General features: G+C 35.7%; 1 protein-coding gene across 9 annotated transcripts in view; it reads left to right on the plus strand.

Annotated features, from left to right (window-relative positions):
- Window positions 1-22,315, plus strand: part of LOC116170264 (voltage-dependent L-type calcium channel subunit beta-2) — a 272,421-nt gene that overhangs the window by 194,390 nt on the left and 55,716 nt on the right. The gene's annotated exons all lie outside the window — the stretch shown is intronic.

Genomic DNA, 22,315 nt, shown 5'->3' on the forward strand with positions numbered 1-22,315 from the left:
AGTTTATCTTTATTTTCTATTAAAATCTTACACGGACAATAACAAAACGTGTCAATTGCGCATCGGTATTTGTCTATTGTGGAATATGGGCTATTTCGTAACTGTCTATCATAATAGATATAAAAAATGATGCATAATTATCTCTACACTTGCAACCACTATTTCAAGTTGTATCACTGGAAGCCCCTTGCTAATGAGCTTTTAAGGCCTTTCTTTCCTTTTCGACGGCTCCTATATAGCTCTGGAAAAAACCTAAGCTGGGAAAGGGCTTTCAAAAGCTTTTCAGACGCGTATGAATTGTGTTATAAAGTATTGAATACTTACATATTCATTCCAGGTCTATAATTAAAGAGGCTTCTAGGGCTTTTCACCATATTTTCTAGGCGTCTTAGGCAATCTTTAAAGTTCCCTAGCGCCATGCTATTTTTTAAGTCCCTTTCAGAGCGTTTTTGGTAGAATTTCTTTGTTCCGATTCCAAACTTTCACAAACCCTTTACAGCGTCACCTATATCCACCCCATTTAGTTTAGGTACATTCTAGACCTTTAGAGGCCTTAAAGATCTAGAATGTGCCTGAACGGCCCATGGTTCTGGAATGTAGTAGAAGGCCTTGGAAAGCGTTCCCGAACAATCGAAGGTTTTCGGAGAGCTTTTTTTAAGACCCTATCCTGATATTTAACGTGCTTTTTCATAGCATGATATTGAACCTCTTTTCCAGAGCTTTTCAGCCTCAGTATTCCCAACTCTGCAAAGTGTTCAGAATAGGAAATACTCTCCAAAATTCTAGACAAGATCTGATGGATCCCAAAAAATAGGTGAAAATGAATATTTTGGGTGTTTCTAAGGGCATAAACGTTTTACAAAGCTAGATCGTGTTCACCGTCTTCCAGGCGTTTTTCTTTTTTAAATCCTGCTTACTGCCCTCTCAGAGTCGCATAAGTCCTTTTCAGAAACTTCAGAGTTTACTATGTTCTTCCCAAAACTGTATACCTACTTTTCAAAGTTTATGCGTGACCTTTTACCACGTCGAATGCAAAGAAGACGTTTAACAGATCTACAAAGAGTTATGTGTCTTTGAAAAGCATTTTAGATGACCTTTTTGAGAACCACCTGAAGGCCGTCAACTCTTTTTCACGAGCTTTGAGGGGCTTTCTAGGGCTTCATATACAAATTATAGCGTTTTAAACCCTTTCCAGGGCTCTACAGACTCTCTACTCCCTAACTCTAGAAACAACTAGTATTTTCAAAGATTTTCGTTTGCTTTACCGACTCGTGTTTCCCAGCGCATTACAGGTTTTTTTAGCGCTCCCACTTCTAAGTAGAGAAAGCTTTAGAATGTGTTTTTAAGATATCATGGTTATGGAATGCGGTAGAACAATCTTAAATTCTGGAGAGGTTACCATTAGAAGGAATTTTTTAGGGCATTGTGTTGCATTCTTAGAGCGTTCATACGCTGTCCTAAAGTTTTTTTTTAATATACTGGATCCCTAGACCCTTTTTAAGGCTTTTAGGTCCTTTTTTTATGTTTCTTGAGAGCTTATTAGCGTAACAAAGTGCACAGAAGGCGCTAAGCAGCTAACTTAATGTGTTCCTGAAATCACTTGAAATTGCTAGATAACGCCTTTTATATTTTTGGCGCATTTTCCAAACTCATGTGATTGCGATAAGAGTTTTTTTAATCGCTAAATCGTTGTTTAATTTTGTAAACAGATATTGTCGCAGGTGCGCGCTTTAGATTAGAGATATGCGTGGTTATTAGGAAGTTCTGCACGTAGCTGAAGTTAATGGGAATTTGTGTACATGAGTCAAAAGGAGTGAACGCTTTTGGTTGTTTTTAATGACAGTTGTATTTTGCAAGAGTAGTCAGTTGTTGGTTAATGAAGTGTAGTGATTTAAGAGTTTTATTGATACATCGCGTCGTCTGGAAAGAAAATAGTAGAGTTTGTATTATTGTGTGTAAAGAAATTGAGTTTCCTAAGAAGAACGCAGTTTAGTATTTGTGTTGTTTGTGCAAATTTGAATTGGGAATTGAAGTGTAAGACTGGATTTTTGGATTGTGAACAATTTGTATGTAATTAAAAAAAAAGTTTAGCCTGTTTGGATCGACTGCCTGTGTCGCTGCGTAGCGTGTGTCTTTGGTCTTTATTTGTTGTTTGTTTATTATTGCGCAAATTTGTGATTTGTGTAAAAGAACATTGACGTCCTAAGTAATTTTCAGGGGTCTATAGCGCCGCCATTCGAGAGTAGTTTTTAGGGTAATTTTTTTTAAAGGGAATTTCCCAGGGAATTTCCCTTATGCGATGATTATGTCCATCTGTCTGTCCGTCTGTTTCTCATCTAACTTGAGAACCGAATATAGACGGCGATGTAAAACATTCACCAATCGATTTCTACGAGTTCAAGGATCAGGGGCTATTGAATATGTGGTTTCCGAATGCGAGCCGAGTGGCAAAAAATTCCCTGCTAAAAATCGTATGCAATTCTTCACATCTTATTTCCTTCCATAGCACCTAGACTTCGTTCCGAAGCTGCTCTTGCCATAATTTCTTTATGACGTTTCCAAAGATTCTTACAGAGTTCATGTGCTCTTCCTAGCGACATCATGGGTTCGTTTCAACGCATTATTGTTGTGCCCAAAAATCGCATTGTTTAAGGTGGCCTTTATTACAACAACTTTTTTGTTTATCTACAGCGTGTTCCATTTTCGACACATCCACAGAGTATTTCCATAGTACTATCACAAAAGTGGTATAGGCGTAATTTTTTTCGGTCAATCTTAAAATGTCAATTTCAAACTGACTCTGTATTTTCTTAGATAAAAGAGATACAGAAAAATGTTTTTTTAATAAATTGTTCAATAATCTACCGTTTTTAGAATAAGTATACGGAGTCAGGTAAGTTACTGGACCTAACTTCATTTTTTTAAGTGGAGGCCCTTATCGATTTTAATCCAAACACATAGTATATTAAATTTTCTTTTCAAAAATATAACACAAAAAAGAGCAATTAACAAAATTTTTTTTAAATCTTTGAATATTTTGAATCACTTTTTTAAATTTTTAAAATATATTTTTTGAAATTTTAATGAATCACTTGAAACAAACGTTTCTGTATCTTTTTTAACTGAGAAGATATATAGGAACAATCTGCAAGTGACAATTCTTTGAGTTTTCCTCGCTTTCGACGAAAATGTTCAAATTTTTATTTTACCATTTGAAGTTTGATCCAAAAAGGGCACTCCTTGACATTATTAACAATTACGGAGATGCCCTATAAAATTGTCGAAAATGGAACGCCCTGTGTAATTGTCACCAAAAGTTCGGCTTTCATCTGTAATAGGACTGACGAAAATTGTATTTCCTTTAATAGTCTTACTTTTCTCAACTGTCGGTTTCCGTAAATTTATGAAAAAATGGTTTTTTCGACCGATCTCTGTTCATGCACTAGGAGCATAACTTTCCGAATTGAGTCAGGAGATGCGAAATGCGTCCACATGAAACTACCCTCATTTTATTTTCTAATTTTCAGAAAAGACAGCTAGAGCTTTGCGGTTTGCGATGTAAGGCACATAAACTCAACAACAACAAAATTGGTACAAACCCTACGTGAGCGGCTTTGTGGCCTTGAGAATGTACACCCTGTAATGAATAGGAGCGCATGTGCGGACTTCGCGACTGAAAATCAAATATTCCTCGAGTACCTAATCGTTATCTTCCTCTATCCGGTGCAGTATCTCAATAGCAAACTGTTTGCCGTTATGTAGCGGTATCTCGGTTGCATTTTTCAAAAGGCCAGGAAAAATCTTCAAAGTCATTACGTAATCTACAGCTATCAAAATGTCGGTTAGCCGCCAAAAGGATAAGTAAAACATGAAACTGAACCAGATATCTTTAATACTGTGCCAACGGATTTTCTTTCTTCCGAGTTGTACCTGCTGAGAGAGAAAAACAGCCTTGGCTGAAACCCCGCCCACTCAAAAATAAAGGCAAAATAAAAAAAATAAAAAAATGAAACACTTTAGTAGGGATTGAACTTTTATAACATTTAGTTTCGATCCAACCAAAATAACGAAGAGTTATTTCAGATCAATTTGACATGCGGAAAACGCAAACCACTTGCACACAAAATAATGCATATATCAAACACAAAAAAACGGCTGTACTTACCTTATGTATGCTAAAGGTCAATGGAACTATGAAGAAGTCGATAACAATCTAAACTCGGTCGATTTGAAATGTTCCTACACTATTGACACTGGAAATAATCTCCAAATATCTAAATGTATAAATAAAACACATGAAAATCTACGCAAATTCTTAATGAAAGTCAGCCAATAAACGTTAAAAAGAACATGTATAAAAACGTATGTAGGTACCATGTTGGAAACGCACGGGCCCTAAGTAACTGAAGACCTTTTCGCCTACAAGGCGATTGATGCCGAAGTTGCTTCTCAATAACTTGATGTCGTGATTGAACTTCCGTTCGCTACCAGCTCTCTACGATAAATAATGAGAAGAAGGGGCGTAGTCCATATCGAAGTAGAACGTAGTGAAGTTGCAATTCAAACTATTTTTTTTGTAAATGGTCCAACGTACAAGGAACACGTCTGCCACCAACTGGCATAGGTTGGATACCTTCGAAATCTAGGCTGTTACTGCTGCTTGCTGCTTCAGAGCACCCATAGTTATAGACTAATGCAATTACACAAAAGAGATACAGAGGCTTAATAAACAGGAGAAGTGCATACTATAAAATAAATTTATTTATGAATAGATAGCAGGAATTTTTCCGGAAGTTAGAGGAACATGTATGACACATCCATTCTGAACGTTGACAACATACATGAAATATATACCATTGCGCATGTTTGCATTAACTAAATGAACATGGTACATTTACGATATTTATTTATTTATTATCCCTCTCTTGTTCTGGGCCCTCAACAGGCTTGCGCCCAATTACAGAGTGACCCGCATAATGCTTTTTAGCGGTGCCTCTGCAGAAGGTCTTAAGTTGTTCTATACTACTCCGGTATTTACCTTACGAATTAGGAAAACTGCAGGAAAACCTAATTCGGAGTAGCAGGCAGAAGGCTCGAAACTGGTCTAAGGTAATTTCCATCTCTGCCACAGATGAAAAATTCACCTCAACCCAGGTTCGAACACCCGACCTCCGGATTTATAACTCAACGCTCTACCATTGAGCCATAAGGCCGCAGAATGTACATGGATACATGGAATATCCTCTAGAACATCTTTGCATAGAATAAGAATATTCATGGTATATCCGATTGTCAGAAGCTCTGGCACACCTGGATATATCCCATTCACATGCATCGAACTTTTCCACATTCTATGGACATACAACACGTACAATATGCGTATTATATTCAAGCTGTGGGTCTATTATTAAACGAACAATAGTTATTCTAATTTGAAGGAAAACCTTACGTTTGGAGATACCTTAAATATGGCATGATTCTTAAGTGATAATAAAATTTAATCGGTTTTCCTATTTCAGGTTTAATTTGATTCACCCTCCCATGCAAATATGGATGGAATAATAAATGAACAAATGATTATTGCGGATACTTTGTGTGCACGATAATGGAAACCATAGTCATAAAGTGTTCACATGAATTTGCGGAATAAATTAGGGTTTAATTACGATTTATTTATTTGCTTACATCTACGTGTTAATTGAAGCATTTGCAGTTCAATTAAAACCACCTTCGGCATTTAAGACTTTTATATCAAGCAGGGAACGTGACTCCAGAATGTCAGAATCCGAAAATTAATTTAATTGGCGCTCGTTCCGGAGATTGATTAACAATTCCGCATCAATAATAAGGTTACGTTCGCAAAGTTTGAATCGGTTCACGTTATTTTATACAAATATTGCGACGAAACTCATTATTTATTGCGATAAAGTTCACGGTAAGCGAGTCGGTTAAGAATTAACTAATTAAGCATAATATTATTAATTGTGCATTCGTCTCCTAGCAAAGAAATACGCCGCTATTAGGTATGTTAATTTAGTGGATTTTTCGGCAATTTACCATAGTAGTAGGTACTCTGGTGTATTCGAGCAATGAATTATATACTTAGTCAGATAGTTTAAATTTACATGTTCAAAATTGTCTTAATTTATTTATGCTTCGGTTAAACATTTTTCTTTCATGCAGAGATATTTCTGCTTAATGGATGAACAATGATGATAGCGTAAGCACCAGTTTGAAGTGGTCGACGAACCCCCTGTAATTGCCGTACCTACATAGATTTATAATTCTTAGGGTAGGTCTTTCTATGTTGCATTTAAACTTGTCGGATAGATGACCTATTATTTGAATACATTTTAATCGTGAAAATCAACTGACCGATAAATGTAACGGCAACATGAAAGACCGGACATAGTCATATATCATATACTTATATATATCATAAATAGGGCATCTATGTTAATCCTAATAATTAAACTTCTACTCGTATTAAATTAAGCTTAAATTGAAAACTAAAGCAGACATTTTCACTTCTGCTAAAGCAATAATACTCTTAACGGGGTTTTGGATGAACTCAATTTTCTTCATAGAAATCGAGTTATTTTGAAACAACAGTAATTTTTGTTTGGTCGAGATAATTTTCCTCGTAACTTTAATTCAATAAGAAACTGCAAGCACATCAAAACCGAAGACAATTATTTCACCTTTTATGTGGCATATATGCGCACAGTTTCCACATAATAATTAAGACATTGGGGCCTCGCCAGGCACATTAAATCTTCGCACGTGTCTGCAGAGGCACCTCTAAATAGCATTATGCGGGTCACTCTGTAATTGGGCGGCATGCCTGTTGAGGGCCCAAAACAAGAGAGGGATAATAATAATAATAATAATAATAATAATTGATAAATGCGCTATCATTTTAACGTTGCTTTATGATTGCTCCTTGGTCAAGGCACTCCGCTTATCTTTGCATGCACGTAATAGGGCGCGCACACGTTTGATCCATTGAGATTTGAGAATATTTCCAAAACAATAATATTGTTAAACCAGGCGAAATGTGGAATACCGGACATTTTGCTTGTACGATTCTCACATTGCCTGAGTTACATTATTCCAGAAAAACCACCCCAATAACCATCAGAACACCAACAGCAAAACCATCACCAGAGGCGGTTCTCGCGATTTCCAAAACTTTGCAAACCTTAATAAGATGAACCTCCATTTCTCTGAATTCGGTGCTGAGGGGGTAACCAGTAAATAAGGATTAAGCATACTACGCAGTAAAAATAAAAAATTACAATGTCGCATTTGTTAGTGCCGACAGAAGTGACTAATTCTTATGGTTTAAGTTACAAGCTTTCCTCTCGCCTCAAATTTTCGCCTACCGCTAAACCACATATCGATACGTATAAATAAAGTATTTCTTTGTACCTATTCCATTTTTAGTTAAAATAATCAATACAAAAAAAAATCGTATACATGTAACGAACGTCTTGTAAAAAATGCGTGCTTGGGTTCGAACCCGCTTCATCGACCGATACAATCCGCAAGCCGCAGTCATACCAACTCAGCTATCGGATCGCCCTATGTTTCATCGCTTATACCTTTTAAATGCGACACGTACAATTAACAATCATTTTAACCCCATTTTATTCAACGCGAAACTATTAAATACGCTTTAAATGTGTATACTAGTCAATTTCAAAGACAATGAATAATACAAGTAAATATAAGTATATGATACTTGAAGTATCGTGACGGATTAAATGAATACTCGAAACGTCTCGTGACGGATCAGTTGAATTTATTCCCGTGCAAAACGTACAGTCATACCGAACGATAAGAAGTAGTCATTTTGTGATGTATTACAATGTATAACTTTGAAAATAGTACGTCCACATTGATTACTGACTCATCGACTTGTAGTTGCTCCTTATTAACTCGCTGTATAAAACAATTAATTAATCTTTTTGCTTTGCTTATATAAAGACCTGTTATGCAGAAAATAAACAATGTGGTATTGGTATATCTAAAACTTGGTTTTATTTATGACAAGAAAAATTGGGAACGTTTTGCTCAGATAAAGCGCCAATTTTAAATATCCCGTCAAAATGAAAATCGATACCTTACCTAAATTATATCTTGAAATCATAAATACTGTCAAATGCAGGTAACATCATCTGCTTTGTTTATGATGCAAACGTTATAGTTTATAATGTACACAATACAAAAAACAATTCAGTATAAGTTTCGAATCGAAATTGAAAAATCTCTAAAATTTAATATACAATTTGAATGGATATTCTAATGCAAAATTCTATAAATTACACGCAACGATGTAAACGATTGTTCAGAGAAATTCAAATGTAACTCAGTTTATTTAGTATAAGTAGAATTCAGACGTATCTTATCCCGTCTGTGACGCACAGGAAAATGCATGCAAATGCCTCGGGTTTCCACAATTGACGGAAAAGTATAACGACGACAAAGGCATGGTTATTACGACAAAAGTCCTCTTTCTAATCCTCGTACAGTAATCATGGCGAAGAAAATAACGACGTATCTGAAGACGGCCTAGCAGACGAAGAAGATTTACGAAGGAATACTGTGAGGATGGTAATATGCATAATACGACAATTCGAGTCTGATGAACCTACAATGATATCAAGTGAAAGATTTAGTCTCAACTTTAGAAACTTTGAAAAAACGATACCACCACTTGAAGGGAAAAAAAGAATATCCTGTTGAAAAATGGATCAGAGATTTAGAAGAAATAGCTGAGTTAATGAATTGGAATCCTATGCAGAAATTTATAAAAAGAAAACTACTGAAACATACAGCTTTAGTTTTCATACAATCATAGAGGACTTAATTTCTGGCAGAATGTGAGTGATGTCGGACGTAGTAGCCTTGACCAACGCAATATCCGTGCCTATACTGCAAATCAAGAAAGCGTATGAAGACAATTTGGTAACCAACGACAACCTACAGGTAGGTCAGTGAGGAGCGCAGCTGAGCAAACTGGTAAAAGATATTTTTCTGGGAGTAGGGTATACGGACATGATTTATATAAACGAGTTAACGAGTAAAGAGGTTATTAAATATAGACTAGATTGTGTGTCGTATTCGGACCGGAATGAAATTAATAAAACATGAGATGATCTTTTAAATGCGGGAGTACTACGGGAATCGAATTTTGAGTACGCAAGTCCCGTTGTGCTTCTTGCTAAAAAGGATGGGTGGAAAAGCTTGTGTGTGGACTACCGTCGTCTAAATGGGATAACTAAGAAACAAAACGTAACAACGCCGTTAATTGATGAAATTATTGATTAGCTGCACGGTAATAAGTACTTTACCTCTTTGGACTTTATGAGTGGGTGTTACCAGATACCAATAAAAGGAAAGTGTAAACATTTAACATCGTTTGATTTCTAGGATCTTGCGGATTTTTTAGGCGGTTTGTGGAACAATTTTACTACAAACAAAATAAGAATACAAGCTTTGCGAATCTTCGAACACTGGTGGGTATCACAACAATCTCGTCTTGGCAATTAGAAAATAACTTTACATCGAAAATATGCAACCAGCCCATTCACGTAAATACGCTTAGATAAATAATTAGAGAATTTTAGCTTGATAAGTCTGAAATTTTCCACATCATTTTCAACGACAACAGCGAAAGTAATATCGCTAGTTTTACCAACTACACTCCTGACATTATCATTTATACATTTAGGTACAATCCGCAATTTTGATTTTTCATTCGCACGCCCACATAAGAACAGAAGAAAGAAATTTGAGGGGGCTAACTTCTCCTCTTCAATAAATAAATTAACTGCACGTTGCTTGCACATTTAGGTGAATGGGAAGGAGCAACATTGTACTAGTCTATTTTGAAGTTATATATGAGACTAACTTCGTGATAAATCTAGAAGAGTTTTGGCCTTAAATTTGAACTTTGCTGTACATGATACAGAATTTCGTGTTCACCTCAATTCACCCCAAGAAAAACCAGTTCTCAGTGCGGTAAATTGTAGAATGTAGATACTTTGATCGAACCAAACGGAAAATTCTGATGTTGTATTATGTCGGAAAACGGTACGATATTTGAAATAAAACATGATAGAGTCATTACAAAACTTTACTGCACCCTTTAAATGACATAAATGATAACTCTTTGATCGCGAAGAGCACTCAAAAAGAGATTTCATTTCTGTTAATTTTATTTTAATATAAAAATAAATTTGTGTAATTAACTTAAAACGCCTCAGAATAGTGTTTATGTGTTTATGAGAAGTAATAAAACTCTTATTTTGATGTACCTAATTTATGGTAGTTATAATTTATACCGTCAATTTAAAATAAATTAATTATTGATGTGATTTTTTGACAAGTGAGTCATCGAAATCTATACAATTCCCCGCAATTAACTGTCTAGTGTTCGGCTATATGTCCGTTTTTATTAATTCCGCGTGCCTGACATCTATAATGGGCGCCGTACCGAATTCTCTTTACGCCGTTTGGTCATTCATTCATTGAACTCGTCCCACAAAAATCTTTAGAATATTAGTATCATATAATACGCCTACAAGCGTGCAATATAACGAATGGTCTTGTCATGATCCTAAAACGCGTGTTGGTTTAACATATGCTCGAGGAATAATAATTATTATTACTATTATTCTTGTTTGTATGTTATAGAATTGGTGGACTATCTTCGAAAACAATTTATTTTCGGTGTTAAAAACTTAACTAGATTATTCGTGTGGGACTGGAACCTATTGCGTAAAGTACGCACACTCACGCAATTAATACAAAAATATACCACAACAGCTTCTCTTTATATAAATTATATACACGTATACCAGCCTCACCGTTGCGAAATGCCTCTCCTATCCTGCTTTCGGTGAATTTTTGTTCCATTTCTACGTTTATTAACGATAAAAATGACTACATTATTGTCTAAATGTGTGAAAACGAAGTTTAGAATAACGCCCATAAAAATTTTCCAATTTGGACCGCTGCCATCCGTTATAAAGAGATAGCCGGATGAATCAGGGTATAATTGAATGTAGTTATTACCTGCAATGCCTCGTTATAGGCAGTGAAATTGCTCGATGCGTAATTGCGATGATTAACTTAAATAAAATGTTAGTGCTGGATGCTTAAATCCTTTTACATTGGAATGTCGTTTATTTCCGAAGTAATAAATGAGCTTATGGACGGAGGGTAATTGGAAATTTGTATGATACATAAATAATTGAATTATTGGAAAGGAAAACACGTCCCACAAACTTACCAACCAGGACTGAATAATTATCATCATCTGTAATTGACATCGTAATTCTTAAACGATTCGTCCAGATTTCTATAAACTGAGGGCGCCATCTGCCTCAAATCTTCAGTTTCTAATTCTTTTATCATTATACTATGTAGTCCCTTCTTTACATGTTCTTCATGTAGTAAAGACCTGAATTAATAAAAGTGGTAGGCTTTAAGCAAATTTGCTGTATTCTATTCTAACATTACTATTAAAGGTACTATATCACGATGGTGCTACTATACTGCGTTCGCACCTCCAGCCAGATGCAGTATGGAGTCTTATAAACTAATATGTTTCAAATGCATCAGATAATGGATGAACCTACTCGAGTGACTGCTAGTTCACACACGCTGTTAGATTTAATTTGCATCAGTAAGGAAATAGAAGTTGAGAATATGGGTACTGTTGACATGTTGCATATGACTGATCACCGACTAACTTACTGTGAAATAAAGGTTCCTGTTCGTGAGAATAACCAGGTGAAAAGCTATCGTGATTTCAGTTTGTTTGATCCTGCACTCTTCGCTCGTGATTGTATCAGCATGCATTGGGATCATATTTATGAATTAGCGGGAATTGATGATAAAATATCCTTTTTGAATGAAGCTATATTGTTTCTCTTCGACATGCATGCTCCATATAAGACAATAACCATTGGTAAGAGATGCCGGCAGCCTTACATAACTGACACTATAACTGAAATGATCCGCTTAAAAGAAAAGGCTTATAAAAAGTTCTTAAAAACCAAATCATTAAGTGATTTCAACTGGTTTAAAAGCATGAGGAATTTGGTTACTGCAGCTATTCGAAGAGAGAAAGCAAGTTTTATTAAGTATGTTCTAAAGGAGAACGAGAACAATCCTAAGAAGCTTTGGCAGTACCTTGATAAATTTAACATTCATCGAACAAACAAACCATCGCTTCCACCCGATCTGTGTCATCCTAACGATCTTAACCGTCATTTTATAACTTCTATTGTCTCTCCGGTTGTTGATAATAATCTCATTCATTTCTTTAATAACAACAGTAAAAGTGGCGTGAACAAGTTTGTTTTTAATGAAGTCAGTGGTGATGTCATAACGAAAATAATCTGTTCACTGTCATCAAACGCGAACGGAATAGATAACATTCGCCTAAAACTTCTAAAAATTATTGCCCCTTATTGCATAAATCATATAACACATATTCTTAATACTTCGTTGTCTTTATCTGTCGTGCCCAGCATATGGAAGAAATCTATCATAATCCCTGTTCCTAAAACCTCTAACCCAGCAAACATGAACGATCTTAGACCTATCAGTATTTTACCAACTTTATCTAAAATATTGGAAAAAGTGGTACATCAACAGTTATATAGCCATGTTGAACGCTATGTAATACCCGATGTACAATCTGGCTTCAGACCATTCCGCAGCACAAACTCGGCTCTTCTAAAACTAACCAACGACTTTGCAGCCAGTATAGATAAAATGGAAGTCAATGTACTTATACTCCTTGACTACAGCAAAGCTTTTGATGTAATTAATCACGAATTGCTACTTGCGAAACTTGCATATTACGGGCTTTCTGATAGCGCTTTAATATGGTTTAGAAGCTACCTGTGTAACAGGGCTCAGTGTGTCAAGATGTACAACGTGATGTCTGATGAAATGAGTGTCATCAAAGGAGTACCGCAGGGCAGCATCCTTGGGCCTCTTCTGTTTATCGTTTTCATCTCTGACTTACCATCAGTAACTACTCCCGATTGTAAATTACTTCAATATGCTGACGACACTCAGCTGTACGCCTCTTCCTCTCCACATAAAATTAATGAAGCTATACAATCTATCAACCTCAATCTCCAACGGATATCTGATTGGTCGACTGCTAACGGACTGATAATCAATCCTTCAAAAACAATAGCTATGTGTGTTGGTTCTAGTGCTATGCGCGTACGTGCTTTTGAACATCTCACTGTGCGGATATCTATAAACAATATCGAAATAGAATTCTCTGAAGAGGCAAAGAATCTAGGTGTATGGTTTGACAGTAACTTGAACTTTGAAAAACATACTAAAATGATGTTACAATCATCATTTGTTAAATTTAAGCACTTTTATAGTTTTAAGAAGATTTTGCCAGCTACTATAAAATGGTCTCTTGTTCGAAATTTAATATTAACTCGCTTTTACTATTGTTGTGCTGTATACTACCCTTTCCTAACTGGTGAATTAAAGTACAAAATTCAGCTCCTGCAAAACTCTTGCTTACGTTTTTCTTTTAATGTTAACTTTAGATACCATGTAACTCCGTTTTATTATAGATACTCTATCCTTAAAATGAAAGAATCACTCACGTCTCAATATATCATGCTTCTATATAATGTAGTACGTCATAAAAATCCAAATTACCTGTACGACTTACTACAATTAAGGTCCGATTTGCACTGTGTGAATACTAGGCATAAGTATTTCTATAATATACTTACCCCCATACCGTACTTCTAAGTACCAATGTGCATTTGCCATTTTAGCGCCTCGCTTAATAAATGAGTTTATGTCCATATTAGAAAGTGGAAATAGTGTACCTACAATTAGAAACAAATTAAAAAGTCGTTTGCTACAACTATATGCTGTATAGATATAGGTAGGCATAATAAGTAACCTCTTGTCTAATTACTATTTGTTGTAACAGTTGCTTTTGGTGGAGTGGAAGAACAGCTATAAGCTGAACTCCTACCTTTTGTGTATAGCTTTCTGCACAATAAATATTATTATTATTATTATTATTATAAACTAATAGCCTAAAACGTAATTCTTCGATAACGCTATTCTTGTTCTACACCGCAATGATGCCAAACTTACATATGATTGAACACAACATAATCTACCTGTGTTGTCATTGTGACGTTTGGCAAGCATGTACTGTATATTCATAAGCAAAGCACCATACTCCGTCTGGAGGTGCGTACGCGCTATAGTCCTATAGTAAATATCTACCATGAATACTTCGAGCCTAAAATATTATAATATAATAGTAGAACAAACTGATTGAATGCTTCTATTAGGCACAACCATCTATATATACAAGCCGTGCTGAGAATTATGGCAACACTGCATGGAAGGCCGATTTCCTAATTCAACTTTATTATTCAGATAAGTTGCTAAACGAAATATATCGCGATTTGTTGTCATAACCTCTACAGCAGGCTAAAGCAGCCTGCAAAGCACAGCTATCTGGCAAATGGGTTTTAAGAAAGAGATGGCAAAAACCTCATTTGGATGCATCCGTTTCGCAGTAAAACGTCCAAACGGATGAATTTGGATTCCAGACAAATATATTTTATATATTTTGAAATGGAACGTCGTATATATTTTGATATTACATAAAAAGTCATTAATTGTTCCTACAGCGAGTCAATTATTATACGTAAAAATTGTTAATAGGGTATGCATTATCGAATTTGCATGTTGAATAGGTGTTGAAACTGTATAGATTTGAAATTAAAAGATTCTTTCGATCAGAGAAGTTTTCTGTAAAAAAGTTGTAATGTACGGCAACGCCGACGTTCTATGACGCAGGGCAAGGTAGTTTTCTTTGTTATTGTTAGGTAGTGACATTTAGCGGTCAGTAATGTAGTTATTCTTAAGGCAGCGTTCACACACTCAATAAATAAAATAACGTCCAGATAGTAACCCTACAATTTACGTATGGAAAATAATATCGGTCAAATGTTCACTTTGACTGGTTTTATCTAGCGTTTTACAGGCGTGTAACGGGACCACTAAATTTTCATTACAATTTTTTTCTAAATTTGGTTAAGTTAAAAATAGGTAGGGGGTAATTAATTAATAAAGTAAGAAGTTCCGAGAGATTTTGGATTAATTCGCGTTTCAGCAACCAAGGCGACCCAAGTTTTCATATTTGATCCACGTTTAACCTCTCGACCAGAGTAATGCAGCAGTAAAATTTTATTCGGGTTTGTACTACCAGTGTGAGTCAACCCTACCGCGTGTTATCGTGAGGAAAGCCGTTTCGAATTTGTTTCATGTCAACATCGTCAGCGGAAAAAGGGCAATCTTATAGAAGACCTTCCAATATTTATGCAAAAAATCAAGCGGTTGCATAATTTATGAACGAGTAAATAGTAAATTTTTCATATTAAGCGTTTTAATGCAATCAAATTGAATATTAATGGTTTTTTCTTAAAAAGTTCCAAGCTGGCAGTTGAAGGCGCTTTGTATTGCATGTTTATCGTACTATTTAAAAAAGATCACCGAAAATCAATATAGTTGCTAAATTTATAGGAAACATCATAAATAAAAAAGCCTGTAAATTGGACTTAATTATTTTGTTATTCAAAACAACGCAGCTAGCTACTTCCGACCTTTCCGACAGTGTTGCAATTTTGCCAATATTTTATACATTAATTCAGTAATTATAGAGTAATGCCTAAACAGATCTTCAAAAGCTTTTCCAGAAATCGCTAACCAAAGCCCCCAAAATACTCCAAAAATTTACCTGTCTAGTTCCATATGCTCATTTCAAATCTTACAAGATTTGGATCAACAGTCACAACTTTTTAGCTTTACATAAAGGTGAAGGATGACAGTTTGCGCCGGCAAAGTTATTATCTTATTACAATTAGTACCTGAGAAAAATAGACTTTCCCATTTCTTTGAAAAGCATTGTGCCGTATCCGATGCAGTAAGACTTCTGTAATAATAATTATAAAATAGGAAACGGTACTAACATTTCTCAATACACAATGAAATTGTAAAATTGAACGGAAAAAACAAGTATCTTCAAGAAAACATTATTTTTGGCGCAATTCAATCAAAATTGTAAAAGGAGTTCTTACTTTTCTTCTTATTTATTACTGTACATGGTATAAAAATTAAATATTTCAAATCTGCGTGGTTGAAGGGGGCAAAACTGCACCCCCAATTCAAACTTTCTGATATAAACGAAATTTGGTATCGCGGCGTTCTTCAAAATGAAATTCACGAATCCAAAATTTGAAAATTCCAAAAATTGATTCCAACTCAATTTATTGGTCGGACGACAAAGATAGTCAGAATTGCACGAAATTCGTTGGGCACGCCCTTTGCGAATATAACAATAAAATAAAACTGTCGTACAAATTCCTTGTATGACAAAAATGTTGTGAGCATTTTATCAATTAGGGATCCAACGATTCGATGTCGGGACAAGTAGGTACCGTTTTTCATTTTTTTAAACAAATTTCGGTTCCTTATTTTTGTTCATAAATGTCCAGGTTCTAAGTTTCGTTCAGGGGTGCGGCATCTTAGAGTAAATATTTTACAAAATGAAAATGAAAACCATAAACAAACCCGCTAATTCCATCCCACCTCTATGGGGCGCTCTTCTCGGCTATCTTCCTATAGACGATAAGACAACATACTAGATCATCGCTGCTATTTAATAAAGCCATAAATTCCAGGTGCTATAAATTTCCTTTGTCTTACTAACCTATAATAGCACATTTTCTATCTGTGATACGCGGGCATAAAGTACCACTTTATGCCCTAGGGCATTAAGTATCACCATAGTAACTCATTTATACTTAATGACAAAACAAACAAATATTTGCAGGTCATTGAAAATTAGAAACGTCAATTTATTAATTGTCAATACCTACTAAATCACAAGATTGGCCTTATTTCGTATAGTTTCTGGAACTTCTTGCTCATTCACGATGAATTGAATTATTTAATAGTATATTAAGATACAAGTGTATAATCAAGTCTTTAAAGCACGCGCAACGAGTTTAAGGGCACGACGCAAAGCGGAGTGCCTTTAACGTTGCAAGTGCTTTAAAGACTAATTATACACGTGTATCTTATAGTATTTTTTATTATACCTGCAGTATAATTTAAAATAGGAAATACAATGAAGTCATATTGACGTTATACTCGAATACATGTCTAATTACCTAAGTGGGCTGGGTGTTCGTAATTTCACGATTGCCATGGAAATGTCACTTGACGTTTGCTTATAAAAATCATCGTCTTTGTGAATTAAACGATTTCCGTTGAAAAAGATAATACACCGCCCATTAAATCGATTGTTGTAAAATCTAAACAAACGTTGGTAGGTGTAAAATCCAACTCCAGTAAAGCCTATTATAAAGAATATGAAAAGTTGTTTCCATGGATGAATAGGAAGTTACTTACGAATACAGTCTTAAATGCATCCATAATGCTGGCATATATGAAGGAAATGTCAAAGGTATTTAAATCTTCTATATTTTGGTGCATTCATTCAAAACTTTAAAGCAATGCTGCGATTAAAAAGTGGAACAGATTTGGAAGCATGCCCTAAATTACGCGCGTTTGTGAAAGCTTCAACCAAAGGATAGATACAAAAGCCAAAGAAATGTTCTGCATTTACAGAAAGCGACCTAAGAGGAGTTTTTATTTCATCCAGATGACAGTTTCAAAAGTCATACTTGAAGTATCGTTACTTAGCAACTTTAAAGCACGTGTGTTTTAAAGGCCCTTTTTCGCACGCATTTGAGTGTTTAAAACGGAGATTGTGATGCAGGTATAATAAAAAATTACGTTTGACGTTTGGATTGTTTCAATCACATTAACAAATTCGAACCACGCATACTTAATCAAACATAATGAATTATTTTGTAAACGAATATTTACTTTGACGAAGAAAACTATTTGTAAAACATAAAATTTTGTATGTACCACGGGCATAAACTGATATTTATACTCTCGGGCGACTAAAACTTTTTTTTTAACTCGTCGCCGTCGAGAATATAAACATCGCACTATTATGCCCTTAATACATAAATAACTATTAGTGCTATTATCACGTGTACCGTTTTCCAAAATATCCTTCTGGTCTGTTTAGTCGTTTTTATGAATTACGATATTTTAATCAGCTACACTGAACCAAGAAAACATTGTGAACCTTACAGTCTTAGATATTTTTCACCTCTAACGCAATTAAATCTGCCTATTTTTTCTTTCGTCCAACGAGATCAGTGTTCATACAGGTGTTGGATATGGCGCACATCAATGATGAAACAGCTATCTAAAGCTCTTAGATATCAAAAATACGTTTGACCGTTTCCCCAAATAAATTCACCTAGTAAGGGATGCGCAAAATTTTAAACCCCAATACGTAGTTCGCATTTAATTAAAGCATACATCTAAAGTAACCCTATCTAACGACTATAGGATCGTCTCTATCAAATACTGCTAATTTTTAGAATGAAGTACCTAAATACAGGATTTATATTTTCATCTTGTTCATAGAAAAGTAAGCTAAATACTTGTGCCTTGCAAACGGTGCCAATTATTTACGAAATGTTTGTACACGTTTTCATATCCTTGTTTAAATTTCCCTGGGAACGAACGACAAATTGCTTCTTCTTTAACTATGTTTCTACCATCTTCGGTGGTGCAACTCAATCACCTCGGGTGTCTATTTTGAAATCTTTAAATGGATTGACGCGGGTGATATGCAGTGATAATTCCAATCCAGTAAACGAATTTCATAGTAGTCTTGGGTTATTGCAATGTTATTGGCCAAATTCTTTATGTAGTTTTATACATAATGTCTAATTATAACATCATGCAATTGTGTAATTTACACCAACTCAATACTTAGTTTACATTTACATTGACATTAAGTATCGTTTTAATATCTTTTTGTGACAAATTGTATCTTTGTTTATGCCAACCGTTTTATAAACGCGAAATAACTCCAATCCGTACCCAATATTTCGTCACCAGATTTCAATCTATTTAACTCGCTCGAACATTTTTTCTAAGTGCTCAGAAATTTGAATGGTTGGATGTATGACATCTCCATGTACTGGAAAATGAATTTTACAAATGGCAAAAGGTTTTTGATAATCTGTGTGATTAGAGTAAGATACGTGGTGCTACGCTGTGGTGGTGGCTGCGTCACATCTAGTGTGCCATTCAGATTCTAAATATCACACCACACTGGCGCACTCTGTATCGGATGTGGTGGTTTCATCCACATAAAAAAATAAACGGCGTTACCCGAATTTGATGACATAATTATGCCTCTAACTTACCTGATTCCCGGCAAACCATTCCAACCATTAAGCTTGCAGCTATCAGCCGAAATATTATATCGCAGCCCGATCGACGCCATCTTGATGTACTTGACAGCCTACAGCTGACCATATATACAGGGTGATTCCTATAGTACCTGCCACCGTTTGGGAGCGTGTAGGTGGTGCGTAGGGGAGTATTTTGATATAGGACACTTGGGGTCGGAAATCTAAAATAAGGGTGCCAGAGCCAAATTTACCTTCTGGAATTTCGCGCCTGTAGGTAGGCAACCCAACCGGCCGGCGGTGCACACGGAGCGATCTCAGGCGGCGATGTGTGGCTGACACTTGATCAGAATTTTGTTTAAACCCACGAAATCCCGTCTGCAACGACGCGTATCAAGTGAATAAACACTATGGCAATAGTATAATAATAGTTGGCTAGATGTAGGAAGTGCATTGAGAACAACGGTGGCCACGTTGAACGCTTGTAAACGTTGTTGCTTTTGACTGTCGTTTCCCTCCTTCCCTCCCATGTCGCTTCCTCGCGCTAACTCGCTCTGCATCGCTCCGCGCGAAACGTCGGTCGGTTGGGTTGCCTACATACAGGCGTGAAATTCCAGAAGATAAATTTGGTTCTGGCGCCCTTATTTTAGATTTCCGACCCCAAGTGTCCTATATCAAAATACTCCCCTAGGCACCCCCTATACGCTCCCAAACGGTGGCAGGTACTATAGGAATCACCCTGTATAAGAGAAGTATATGGATAAACGAGTGGACACGCCTATCGCCAACGTTAGTGGATGGAAATATACTTCTGTCATTAGTTGGGAACTAGGCGCTAATGCGCTTGCCTGTTATTATGTAGTGTTATTTACCAAGCATTTACTCCAGTTTGACATAACGGATTGAGGTTAAATTGTTTGTTTTGTTTATGAGTTATTGAACTTTTGTTTAATTTTAATAGTAAAGAAGCCTTTCGTAGTTATATAAATCAGTATACGTAAGTGATACACAATAATTGTAAAGGAATACCTAATGTTTGGCAATTTTAGTGTGTTCATTACTTAGAAATAAAGAAATGCAGGTACTTGTGGGAAAGTGGATTCTTCGGTTTCATGGCACAAGTAAGTTACAATGCAATTATCTGCAATCAATTCATTTATGCCATACTTGTTATTAGATTCCCAAGTGAAAAAAGCAACAAGAATCGGTGACTGCAAGCATGTGAACTATCGGAATTCGATAATGTAAAAACAAGGTTGTGTTCTCGTCATTTTAACCGCTATGACTGCATTGATTTGGATGCACGCAAGCATGATGGGGGCGAAGTTATATGGGGGTCACTTAACACCTAAAAGATTTCCAACTCGACAATGTTAATTTTATTTTAAAATCAGTAAATGTCTTTAATTTAATTGTGTTTCTTTGAACATTGGTAATGTATCACTTTATATTATAGATGATGCAAACTTATCCAATTTCATGTTATATTCAAGATATAATCCCGATAGGTATATTATTTCAATTGCAATTTAAGTTTCTAAATCGTTACAAAGTTTGCCTTCGAAGTTGAAGGGTGTAACGTAAACAAACTCCGCTGAGGAAGCTCGAAAGTTCTCCGTGAAAATGCTACAGTTTCCAAGCAGAACGATACGGAGTACCTTGAACCAGAACGCACTGGGTGGCATGTGAGCGCTGATTTGAGTTGGCAGTGAAATCATTCAAGTAGGCCATTGACTGCAGGTCCCGAATCCTTGTGTGCCGAAAACAATGTTGAGGGCACAAAAAAGGGAAGATTCAAATTGTCGTCTCTGATCGGTGAAGATGCTAGTAGGGGAATCGAAGCGATATAGTCAACAGGTAAGAAACGCTTCGGCGGCGATTGGTCTTGGGAGGGTGGGCCTCGGCCAGCTAGTATACTTATCTAAAGACATCACAGGATCAGACAATAGTGATAGGAGTCGGCAGGTGGAATGGGGCCATTGTGGTGAATATGAACCTGCATGAAGCGAATAGAAGTCTGGGTGAAGTTTCCGAATGGTGCGTGGTTGTGTTTACATATGGTAATTGCACACAATAATGGTTTAATAAAATTTTAACCCTATTTTCGAGTTATAGGTTGTGAAATTTGAAATTGGCGCTACTTAAAAGTAGGCGGAGAGAAGTAAATATTTACTTGGGGAGTTTGCGCATAAATACAGAGTTCAGGACTAAGGAATAGGGCAGCTCTCTTTTATGGCGAACAATTTGCACATTGCAATCATAGGCGGTTATCCATATACTTCTCTTATATATATGCAGCTGACTAGGATACCACAGTCCTCAGATTACAATAAACCCATCCAGGGATACCAACATAATTTTATTTATGATATTGTATATACAGGGTGTAAAATAATACTGTAAAAATAAATTCAAGTTAAGTGTTTAGGCCCGACTGCAGCTACCCGCGTACCTACCATGAACCCTTACAGAATGGTACAGAATTATAGATGATCTTTAAAAATAAAGTGCGTTGGCTATTCTTATGTCTACTATGGGTATATAATAAAGGGCGTAACAATTAAATTTGTCAAGAAAAATTTAAGCCTACACCCGAAACAAATTTTATTTTTCACCTTGAAAACTTATAAAATATCGTCCTATTAGCACCTAATGGAGCTTTGCCAATGCTTTTCTTTGTTGTGTTTAAAAGCTACTTGAAATATACAGCTTATCTTAATTCTTTTATCAAAGAAATTTTTGTTAAAAAAAATACTTATAGCAAAAAACTAAGCACCAATTTCGGTTATTATTTTCTAACGCTTTTAATGTGCGTAGTGAAACATTTCTCGGTTGTATTGTACAGTCGGGATGACTTTTAAAAATATGTGTGGGAATTCGGTAGCCAAATATTATAGATAATACAATTCCATTAAATTAAAGAATCGAACAGTATGGTGGCT

This window comes from Photinus pyralis, unplaced genomic scaffold (assembly GCF_008802855.1).
Source record: "Photinus pyralis isolate 1611_PpyrPB1 unplaced genomic scaffold, Ppyr1.3 Ppyr1.4_LG5, whole genome shotgun sequence".
Lineage (NCBI taxonomy): Eukaryota > Metazoa > Arthropoda > Insecta > Coleoptera > Lampyridae > Photinus > Photinus pyralis.